At 38.2% G+C, this 11,443-nt stretch overlaps 1 pseudogene; it reads right to left on the reverse strand.

Moving 5' to 3' along the window:
• Positions 1-1,443: 1,443 nt before the first annotated feature.
• Positions 1,444-2,231, reverse strand: LOC131498900 (large ribosomal subunit protein eL8-like; annotated as a pseudogene).
• Between the last annotated feature and the right edge of the window lie 9,212 nt (positions 2,232-11,443).

The raw sequence follows: 11,443 nt of genomic DNA on the forward strand, positions 1-11,443 counted from the left end.
CTTTTGTTTTCTTGAAAAGCAAATCTGATCATTTCAAGCATCTGATACAGTGCAACTTTCTTGGTATATAGCAACCAGGCCTTACAAACTGGCTCCATGCAGTATTTTCAGCCTAACCTCCCATCCCTACTCCCATCCCTTCTTTCCATCGGTCTCATAGATATCCCTTTTCCTTCTCATTACAGAAATAGTTGCTGTGGTTATATTATTTCATGTTCTTGAGACTTTGTACATTATTCCCTCTTCCTGACAGGCCATTCCATCTCCCCCATTCTCTGCAACCCCTATCAACATTTCCATTTATTAACCTTCTGGCTTAAATGTAACCCCTTAAATTTTCATGGTTAATTATCTTCCCTCCCCCACATAATATCAACCAAGTACAGTAGGATAATTCCTCCTATGACATTTTGTGTATTATTCTTTGTACACTTGACCCATTTGCATTGCAATTACTTATTTGTGTCCTTTAAGAATTGTTACATCCTTGGAAGCAATGACTATATCTTGTTTATCTTTATATCTCCAGAATTTTAGTGTGTGTACAGCAAAAACTGGAAGTATTGCACTTGAATACATCTCTCGTTTTCCTGTTTGACTATTGGAGATACAGACTTAGTATTCCATTCCGATGGATTTCTTTTATACAATGAAAGCAATATTTTCATATTAGTTTATATTGGTTCCTCCAGGGTAAATTTCAACCGAGGAGAAATGGATACATGGTGGTGGTAGTGCCTTTTCTTTTATTTCAATGATCTCTTTCTTTGTTTTTGCTGCTATTTACCATTGTCTTTTTGCACTGACTTAGTTCATAATGCAAATCTCTTCAGTCAATAGATACACTTGGAATAGTTAGCTCATAGTGTGCTGTTTGAATAACTTTTCATCATTCAGCCTTCTGCATAACAAGTACTGTAGAAGGAGTGTGGGGGCTTGTGTTGGGAGAGGATATCAACTATAATGGAGAGCAAGAAAAGGAAAAACTGGGAATCTTTTCCAGCTTGGAAGAGTCCAATCATCTTTACCAAAAGTAATAGCAGTTTGACTTTTAAGAATTTTTTTTTTTGTCTGAAGCACTATATATATGCAGTAGGTACGTAGGAATAGAACTTGCATTAGCTCTTACTCTCCACTCCCGCTCTCCTTTTCCCTCATGGTTGGACAACTTGTAATTAAACCCACCAGGATTCTCCAGCCTCCCTACTTTGCATTCATCCCTTCCTATTCTCCTCTACACATGAACCTAAAATACTCCTGTTCATCCTCAATTGTCAACTTCCTATTAGTCTTTCCTGACTCTCCCCAGAGCAGAGTCATTTATTTTTTCTTCTGTAATGTCATGTTAGTTTGTTTGCATACATACTATTATTCTGGCAATGGAATTTTTTTTGAAAGAGATTTTGTATTACTTTTATGTACAGAAAATTGGATGGTGTACACTTAGCCCAGTCGCGTGACCAGTTCTTTAGCCTTTGTCTTTTCCCACTTGGTGATACAAGACACTGGCTTTGGACCCAGGACGTTGCCTCCCCAGTGACCGTGGATCTCACCTTATCTGTCATTGTAATTGGTCCTGATGGCTTCCATCTGCTTAGCCAGACCTCCTTTTTCTTCCAGATTAATCTGTGTGAAGGCAACAGTGGTGCAGGTCTTCGTGTGAACCAGATGCCCCAGCCTGGCCTTCCCCTTGGTAATGCAGTAGGGAACCCCACAGGGCAGGCAGCAAGACAGCCCCTCAATGGGATCCACATCATGTGCAATCACTACCAGCTGAGCCTTCTTGTTTTCTACCAAGATGGTGACAATAATAAACCCAGGTCAAAGGACAGGTGGCCTCTTAACGGGGACATCCTCTTTGCTGGCAGCTTTCTTCTCAGCCCAGGCCAACAGTCTCTGCTTCTTCTCTTGCTTTGTCTCTGGTCTGTGTTTGTGGGCCAGAGTAAGCAGTTGAGTATCTGTTTGGTGGTCCATGGCCTGGGTGAACTGGTTAATCGCAGGAGGCATGTTTAGGCATTTATAGAGAATAGCCCTTTGCCACTGCAGCCAGATGTAGTGGGTGATGTGATAAAATGGGTGAAGTCCCTTTTGGGCTGAATGTCTTGTCTGATGCCAGCATTCTTGGGTCTTTTCTCAAACAGGGGATTGGCCACCTTCTTGGCTTCCTGCTTCTTCATAACAGCAAGGGCTGGGGCCACCTTTTTCCCCATAGCCATTTTTCCTTTCGGCATCTCAGATGGGTGGAGAAGAGAGAAGGAAAAGAGAATTTTCCTGGCAGTAACATTTAATTATTTGTTTGCATGGATTCAAAAGAGAATACAAGTCTTATACCCCAATGCATTCTCAGAAGCTGCATCTTGAATGGGACAGGGCAGTCGTTAGAAAATATGTATTGTATAAATGACTCAGAAGAAATACTTATTGAGGGTGTTTTTACTATATTATCTAACAGAACTCTTCCAAGGTTTTCACCCATTTCAATAATGATTTGTTCTTGCTCCAGAGTATGATGAAAGATTAATACATAGCAAAGACAGATTAGAATTAGAAATACCACCAACCTCTTTTTTGTTTGTTTCTCTTTCTCTTCACATGAAGAGTTTTTGTGATTTAAACCAGAAGACTATTCCTGGGTCTAAGTGACTGTTATTAGATGTAGCATAAGCCTTTAGTATGTTGACTATTTAGGAAGCTAGAGCTAGCATGTGATTACAGATGTCAGTAATGGAAACCTGATAGTATCTTCTTATTCTTATTAATGTTATTTCTTCATGGAAATAAAGGGTCCAAATGTGCAAAGCAGACAGTATGTTCAGATTGGCTCAGGTAGGAGATATATATATATATATATATATATATATATATATGCACACCAATAAATATATACACATCCAATAAATATTGGATGATGTAGGCTATTAGCCGCCTGCAAACAGAAGTTCTGTACTTACCGATTGTACTAATTATAATCCAGTTTGTATGCTAGCTTCTTCAGAGGAAAACCATTTTTGTTTAATCTCTTCCACAGAGTTTAAAAACAAATAGAACATCTTGAACATTTAAAAGAGTGCCTTTTAAGGACAGGGTTTGGTACTTGAAACCTGAATCCCCTAGAACTAACCAGAGTATAAGGCACTGAAGCTAGGGAAAATGTATTTCTGATGTATGGTCCTACTTGAGGCAAGCTGAACTCAAGAGGTGTTTAGGGAATTGTAAACCAAAATGTTCCATCTTTAGCACTCAGTCAGGGTTAATGGAAGGAGAGTGTCATAGTCTTGGCTACAGGGTCTGGTCCCTGAGGTCTGTTCTGGGTTATAATGTCATCCACTCTGATCTCCTATGAGGGTTGCAATTGACAGGGCAATAAGAATCAATCTGGAGGGAAGAAACAAGCTGTAGACTAAGAAACAGAAGGCTCCAACAAGCTGATTTGGCTCAAAGGAGGGATATTCAATCTTGAAAATATCACTATCATGACATGTATAACTGCGGCTTTTTGGTGGTAATTTATTTACAATTTTGTTTCTCTAATAATAGTGAATTCCTGGAGGATCTGCCTTATATCTTCAGTGGCAAGAATCCTGTTTGGAAAACACACACACACACACACACACACACACGTGTGCATGCACCCCCCCCCCCCACCAGCCCCTCACAACAGAGATATACACTTACAGATATGTAGGAAAATAATTTGTATCTTTGGAATCCTACATTGATTTGACAGATGATTAGTTACTTCAGAAAGAAAGCAAGGAGGGAAGAAGGAAAGAAACTGTTCTTAATCTTGAGTGTCTCATTAATCTTGACTTTTCCTTGGGAAAAGTCTGTTCCTGTATCTCACATTCTTCATCTGCAAAAAGGTTAGGTAAGGCTTCATATGTTTTCTAAACATTTTCCAGAATTAATATTTTATGGTTATTTTGAAATGTTTGTTGTTATCAGAAGATAGAGTTTTACAGAATGGACTTGTTCGTGGAGCACTTGGTGCAGGGAGATGTTGAAGAAGTAAACCTTACCATTATCCACTGCCATTTCCAGGCTTACTTAACAGCCTTCATTAAACAGGAGGGGGCCTGCCTGCTCATGTCACTGGGCCGTCAAGTAGAATGTGACAGAGGACAATTAAGAGAAAGTCCCCTCTTCAGTTTATGGGAAGATTCTCAAGCAATGTCCAGACAAGGTACCTGCTTCTTCACCATTGCTGGCATTTTTTTAGGGGATGAGGAATTATTTCATAGAGGTGCTTCAGAATCACAGAAAAATCTGGCCCTATCACTAATAGTCATGCAACACTGGGCAAGTCACTTAACATTTCTAAATCAAATGTGGAAAGTAATTATAAACTTTAAGGAACTCTAACAAAAGTTGAAAATGTCGATGATTATTACTATGGATGTTAGTTATTATTATAATTACTTCGTCTCGTAAGTGGGGATGCTCAGTCCATTATCATTATTTTCTGGGCAGGAGGTCATAAAGGTTTTTACTAATGCATTATCAATACTTTTTTTAAATCTTGTGATAAATTCAACCTCATGCAGGGAGAGAGGATGCTAAAGTAGATGATAGCACAGGAATTTGGGAATTATATAGATCTGAAATAAATACCAACTCTGTCTTTTAGTGTATATTAAATTTTAGCAAGTCAATAAACATCTCTGAACTCGGTTTTCTTTGTGTAAAACTGTCTATATTTCACTATCAGGATAGTTTGGAAGATTGACTAAGAAAACACATAGCCAACTTGTAGTGTTGGGAACAAAGCAGACATTCATCTATGCAACTGAAATTTGTCAAATACCTATTATTTCCTGATAATAAAATACTAAACAAAAATAGTGTCTGTTCTCACAAATGTTAGTTTAGTGAGTTCCTTTAAATTTACATGTTTCCTGATAACAGAGAACACATACAGAGGGTATACAGAGAACAGATAACAGAGGAAATGTGTATTAGGATGGTGAATATTGCCAGGGGTGGTATGGCTTTGTCAGTCAAGAACAGTGGTCTCTTGCTGTAGGATGTCACTGGGGCAAAGAAGAATCTGATGACAAAAGGGGCCTAATTCAATCTTTGCATAGTGGTCCCAATAATATTATTTGAAAAATAATAAAAATCAGTTATTTGAATATAATCTCTTACTAAATTCAGTTATTTAAAGGTATTGAGTGTTCCCTAAATATCTTTGTAGTTTTTTCATGCCTGCACAATGCCTTAAGTGCAGAGGACCCAGTACTTGTCAAACACCTTTAGTGGATATTTTTTCATTTAATTTTTTCAACAGACTTATTTATAAGTAGCATTTGTAAGCAAATGCTTACAAATTTTTCATGTGAAAAATTAAGCAAGTTGTTCAGGATCAAATAAGTAGCTCATGTGGAATTGAACTCAGGTCTCACTGGCTTAAAAATGTTATCCTACTGATGGGGCACCTGGGTGGCTCAGTCAGTTTAGAGTCTGACTTCAGCTCAGGTCATGATCTCACTGTTTGTGAATTCAAGCCCTGCATCGGGCTCTGTGCTGATGGCTCAGAGCCTGGAGCCTGGAGCCTGCTTCACATTGTATCTCCCTCTCTCTCTCCCACTCACACTCTGTCTGTCTCTCTCTCTCTCTCACTCAAATAAAAATTAAAAAACATAAAAAATGTTATCCCACTGCATTTTGTCAAAATATAACAACAAAGAAAGGAAAAATAAAATAAATACATCAAGTATTAAGTTTTGTTATTTCAGTGAAAATCAGAAATTTCTTATGCCTTTAAAAGGATAGTGTGCCCACTGTATCTTTTCAAATATTTATATAAACTGTGGTGAGCAGTTGTTTGTCAAGGAATAATGAACCCTTCACAAATCCAGAATTTTTTACCAGCTACTGACTAAAATTATCAATTGGTCACTGTTTAAGTTGTTAAATGTTTGTTTATTTGAATCTGTTTTGTGTCTGAACTATTTCCACAAGATGGCATTTTGTTATTTGCCCATATTATTTCAGTAGAAGGTCTTTGGCATTTTCCTTTGTAATACCAATATTGTGCATAAAACCTTGAAATGATGAGTAGATGTCTCTGAATGCTTTGAAAACTGATTTGTGTGGCTAATTTAGCCACATGAAGAAAGGATAAGAAAGTCTGTGAGTCATGATTGTGTAAGTGTAAGTGTGTATTCTCTCAGTTGTTCAAATAATTTTATCATGAACAGAATGACAGTGACCTTGCTTTAAGTCCTTTACGCCATCTATCACAATATGTGGTGAATAAAATGCAAAGAAGATAAACAATGTGACACAAGCCTGCTTGTTATTCAGAAAAGAAATTATAGGAAATACCCTAGGAATTCTGTCTTCATGGAGACAGGAAATTATCTGGACATATTCTTCTAGTGATAGAAACCACCAGAAGGATAGCTTCTCTAGAAATCCTTTCTCCTTGTGAATTTCTGGTATAGGTAGGCTGTAGAAATACCAGTTGGAGGTTTGGCTCTAACCATAAATTTGGACGCTTCTTGCCTAGACCAGTTACACTGCTATACTTTGGTATAGCCAAAATATATACCTCATCTCTTGCCATTCAAGTATGAGCATGCTGCCTGGAGAAAGGAGGAAATAGTTCAGACCTGAAGCCAGCATGGTGGTGGCCCTGGCTGTATACCCTTGGTGGCTTCCAATATTCCTGTGGCCTGTTTCCATTAGCTACATGGGTGAAGAAATAGTCTTCAGTAGGTATGCTTGATCTTTTCATTCTTTTGACATTCCCAGTCTCTCAATCTGTGACATGTTATATTATCTTGGAGTTTGGCCAATCCAGACCGGCATCTTTCTTTGAAATGTAGGGAAGGGGAATGTTACCACAGGAGTCCAGAGCTTCATTTAGAAGTTTACCTGTCTCACAAGGATTCTGTTACAAGAAAATATGATAGGTAGACAAGTGCATATTAAACAGCCCACTGTGTGGCATTTGTGAAAGTGCCTTGTAAAACTCAAATGAATTATTCTAAAAAACTGTAGCCTGCTACTAGCATAATTCTTTAAATTTGAACTCTATAATATGGGCCAGTCAGAATAAATCAGTCAGCTGGAATTTGGGTTAGTTTTGTCATCCAGCTACATTTTAGAGGAAAACATATTGGATATAATCTTAAAAACAAGGTATTAACACATCTTCACATTGAGAATGCAGTTGTGTTTGGTCACATACATTTATTTATCTGAAAACCCACAGGAATGAACTCTCTGGTAACATTGCCTGAATCAGGGCATCAGCTACCTCACTTCTGTCCCTCATCAAAGTTAGATCCAGGGTCGTTGCAGTGTTTCAGTCACTGGCTCCTATTTTCAAATTTTTACGTCCATTTTCCTTCCTCTGAATACCATCTCATATGCAACTATGCTGAGAATAAAGTCAATTATCAAAATCACTTTTTAATGCAATTTCCTCAATTGGTCAGAGATTTTCAGCAACAATGGAATTTTTTTTGGAATTCATCCAAAAATGCTCACATACTACCCAAACTATCTTTTTTTAAATGAATTTTTTAAAAACATCCATATAAGTTTAGCAACGAAGGGTAATCTTTTCATTTTCTGATTATAATCAATTTAGGACTATTTATCCTATAAAAGAAATAAGAGCAAAAAACTAACTCAAATTATAGACTAGCATGTGTTATCCATGCTGCATAGGCCATATCTTTTTTTTTTTTTTTAATTTTTTTTTCAACATTTTTTTATTTTATTTTTGGGACAGAGAGAGACAGAGCATGAACGGGGGGAGGGGCAGAGAGAGAGGGAGACACAGAATCGGAAACAGGCTCCAGGCTCCGAGCCATCAGCCCAGAGCCTGACGCGGGGCTCGAACTCACGGACCGCGAGATCGTGACCTGGCTGAAGTCGGACGCTTAACCGACTGCGCCACCCAGGCGCCCCTAGGCCATATCTTTAAATATGGTCAAGTTGTGAGAATAATTGTTTTTGACTTCATAGTCAATTTATCCATATTTGGCTAAGTATTAAATTACAAATTTACATAGTTTTTCCCGTGCTATCCAACTTTTGTTTTAAATTTGCATGAGTTGGGGGCGCCTGGGTGGCTCAGTTGGTTAAGCGTCCGACTTCAGCTCAGGTCACGATCTCGCGGTCCGCGAGTTCGAGCCCCGCGTCAGGCTCTGGGCTGATGGCTCGGAGCCTGGAGCCTGTTTCTGATTCTGTGTCTCCCTCTCTCTCTGCCCCTCCCCCGTTCATGCTGTGTCTCTCTCTGTCTCAAAAATAAATAAACGTTAAAATTTTTTTTTTAAATTTGCATGAGTTGTCCTAAACTTGTATCATATATTTTACTGGTAGAATCCTTCAATTTTCCTTTTTATTTACTCACATTTCACTGTTGACATAAGAAAAGATTTGACTCCATCAATTTTCTTTCTGTGACTCAAATTTGATGACTATAGGCTTTAAAGAGTAAACTCTAAGATTTTAATGTTTCTCCTTCTGTTCCCCAAAAGCTGTTGTTCAGATAGGAGCAAAACAGCATGTTTTAAACAAATAAGACTGTTTAATGTGCAAATTATCAGTATAATGTGATGGGATGTGACAACTATACCTCAGTGTAGAAGCTTGATATTACTCTATTATTATCCTTAAATGGAAAAAACATCCTTTTGTTCTGAGGGTAACCATTTGCAAAATGTTCATTGGAATATTGCAGGATCTTTGGGATTTGGTTGAAATGTTGACTCTTGAGTTAACAAATATTCATGGATCAGTTATGAAGACAGGTGCATGAACAAGGTCTCATGTGACAACTTCTTCCCCAGTATTTAGAAAAATAATTCAGAAGGTTTATAGTTTTGGATATTGTGAAGCCAAAACCATGGGTCCCCTTGTACTTGTAGAGGAGATAGCCATTGCATTTGGATGCATCTCTCCATCAGAACAAAGAAAACCATGTTTCCAGGTCTTCACAAGCAGTTATTTATTAGTAGCCTCCTAAAAATGCACAGCTGCTTATTTTCTAATAATTGGAAATCAGAAAATAAGAGGTCTTTTTAAAGGGTGAACTCCATGCTGATTCGTAGGGGCACATGTATGCCAATGTTTATAGCAGCTCTTTAAACAATAGCCAAATTATGGAAAGAGCCTAAGTGTCCATCAACTGATAAATGGATAAAGAAGTTGTGATTTATATATACAATGGAATACTTGGCAATGAGAATGAGTGAAATCATGCCATTTGCAGCAATGTGGATGGAACTGGAAGGTATTGTGCTAAGTGAAATAAGTCAGTCAAAGAAGGACAGATATCATGTTTCCACTCATATGTGGATCTTGGGAAACTTAACAGAAGACCATGGGGGAAGGGAAGGGGGAAAATAGTTACAAACCGAGAGGGAAGCAAACTGTAAGAGACTCTTAAATACAGAGAACAAACTGAGGGTGGATGGGGGGGTAGGGGAGAGGGGAAAATGGGTGATGGGCATGGAGGAGGGCACTTGTTGGGATGAGCACTGGGTGTTGTGTGTAAGCAATGAACCACAGAATCTGCCCCAAAAACCAAGAGCACGTTTTATATACTGTATGTTAGCCAATTTGACAATAAATTATATTTTAAAAAAGGGTGAGCTCCATCCAGTTCTTTTTTAAAAAATTTTTTTATTACGTTTCCTTATTTTTGAGAGACAGAGAGAGACAGAGCACGAGTGGGGGAGGGGCAGCGAGAGAGGGAGACACAGAATTCGAAGGAGGCTCCAGGCTCTGAGCTGTCAACACAGAGCCCAATGTGGGGCTCAAACTCACAAACCGTGAGATCATGACCTGAGCCAAAATCAGACGCTCTACCCACTGATCTACCAAGGTGCCCCAACCTCCAGTTCTTTAACATCCCTCCAGGAAATCACACATATGCCAATGATTGTGGCCCCTCTTTATCTCCTTTTTTCTCTTGTTTACTTTTGTGGAGGATTTGCTACTAGCCTTCGTATTCATACCTTATGTGGTTTGGGTCCATTCCATGTTGATAGCTGAGCCTGATTTTTCTTTCAGTAAGTGCATTAGATTTGACATCTGCCAATATTCTTCTGAGGTCCAGTCATCTGTCCACTTTGTATGCTATCACTCAAAAGCTGATGATGACTATTTTAACTAGAAGAAGGAGATACATTTCTTGCATATTACAGAGTTTACATTAAATGGAAGTTTGAAGTCAACAAAATAAAGGAGGGAGGGTGGGTTCAACAGATATTAGACATATTCATAGGAGAAGCAGCACTTATTGTGTGCTGTTATATGGCAGGCGGTATTCTGAGTCCTTTCCTGTTTTATCTCAGTTGTGCTTGACAACAAACATTCGTTAGGTAAGGAAAATATCATCTCTGTGAGGTGGTTACTATTACTATCCCAATTTAATAGATGAGAAAATAAAGGCAGAGGTGGGTTATATATATCGTGCTGAAGCTCAAGAAACTGATGAGTATCTGAATTAGGATCCAAACCCAGACTGAGTTTGAGCTCTTAACTGCAGGGCTTCTGCCTGGGAGCAGGTGATTATAGGTGCAGATAAGAAATGTGGGGAGAGGCATATTAAATTGAAGAAGAAAAAAATTCTCTCTAAATGATAGTGAGAATCATTTCCTCTAGAATCAATTATAGATAGAGAATTATGCTAAATATTTTGCTAGTGTTATCCAATTTAACTTAAAAAATAATGCTGGAATTTAGATACCATTGTACCCATTTTAAGGGTAAGAAAACTGAGTTGGGTTGGAATCATAGTGTGGCATTTTAAACACTATGATCTGAGATATATTTTATCTGTCAGGTTGCAGCCGATTTCATACTCTTTGTTCATTTTATTATGCTGTGTTAAGGCAAAAACGTAGAGATTAATTCCATTTGCTAGCTTTAAGAAATGGTAGTCAATTCTAGGCATGACCAATAAAAATTTATTGGATTGCACAGTAATTACCCAACTCTTCAGAGGGAGCCACATTTCCTCTAGTGAAGTTAAGTAACAAAGAAGCTCCTACATGACCTGAGCATTTTTTCAGTAAAAGGTGGGTGTTATATTCTCCTAAATGGAGAGAAATATTTTTCCCTCAGTCCTATTACTGACAACTTCTAAATTTAATAACACAAATGCTCACCTACAAATAAGAGTAATAAAAGCTTAACTTGCTACAGGGGGAGAAATGCCACAATGTTACAGACCCAAGAATAAGTGATATTCCTGGGAAGGTCACTGCCTGAGGCTGCTCCATAAACTCCAGCCCTTTTGTGTATCCACTGTTGGATGTTTAAGTTTTGGATGCTGAGCCTGGTCATAACAAACCAACCAACAGTTTCTCACTTAGACTTCTCAAGAAGGTGACAAAATAAAATCAGTGTAAAGCTCTCAAAAGAAAGTCTCATCATTGAATTATATTTTGCTCCCAGTAACCCATCTGAAACCAAATGT

The sequence above is a fragment of the Neofelis nebulosa genome, chromosome 17 (assembly GCF_028018385.1).
Source record: "Neofelis nebulosa isolate mNeoNeb1 chromosome 17, mNeoNeb1.pri, whole genome shotgun sequence".
Lineage (NCBI taxonomy): Eukaryota > Metazoa > Chordata > Mammalia > Carnivora > Felidae > Neofelis > Neofelis nebulosa.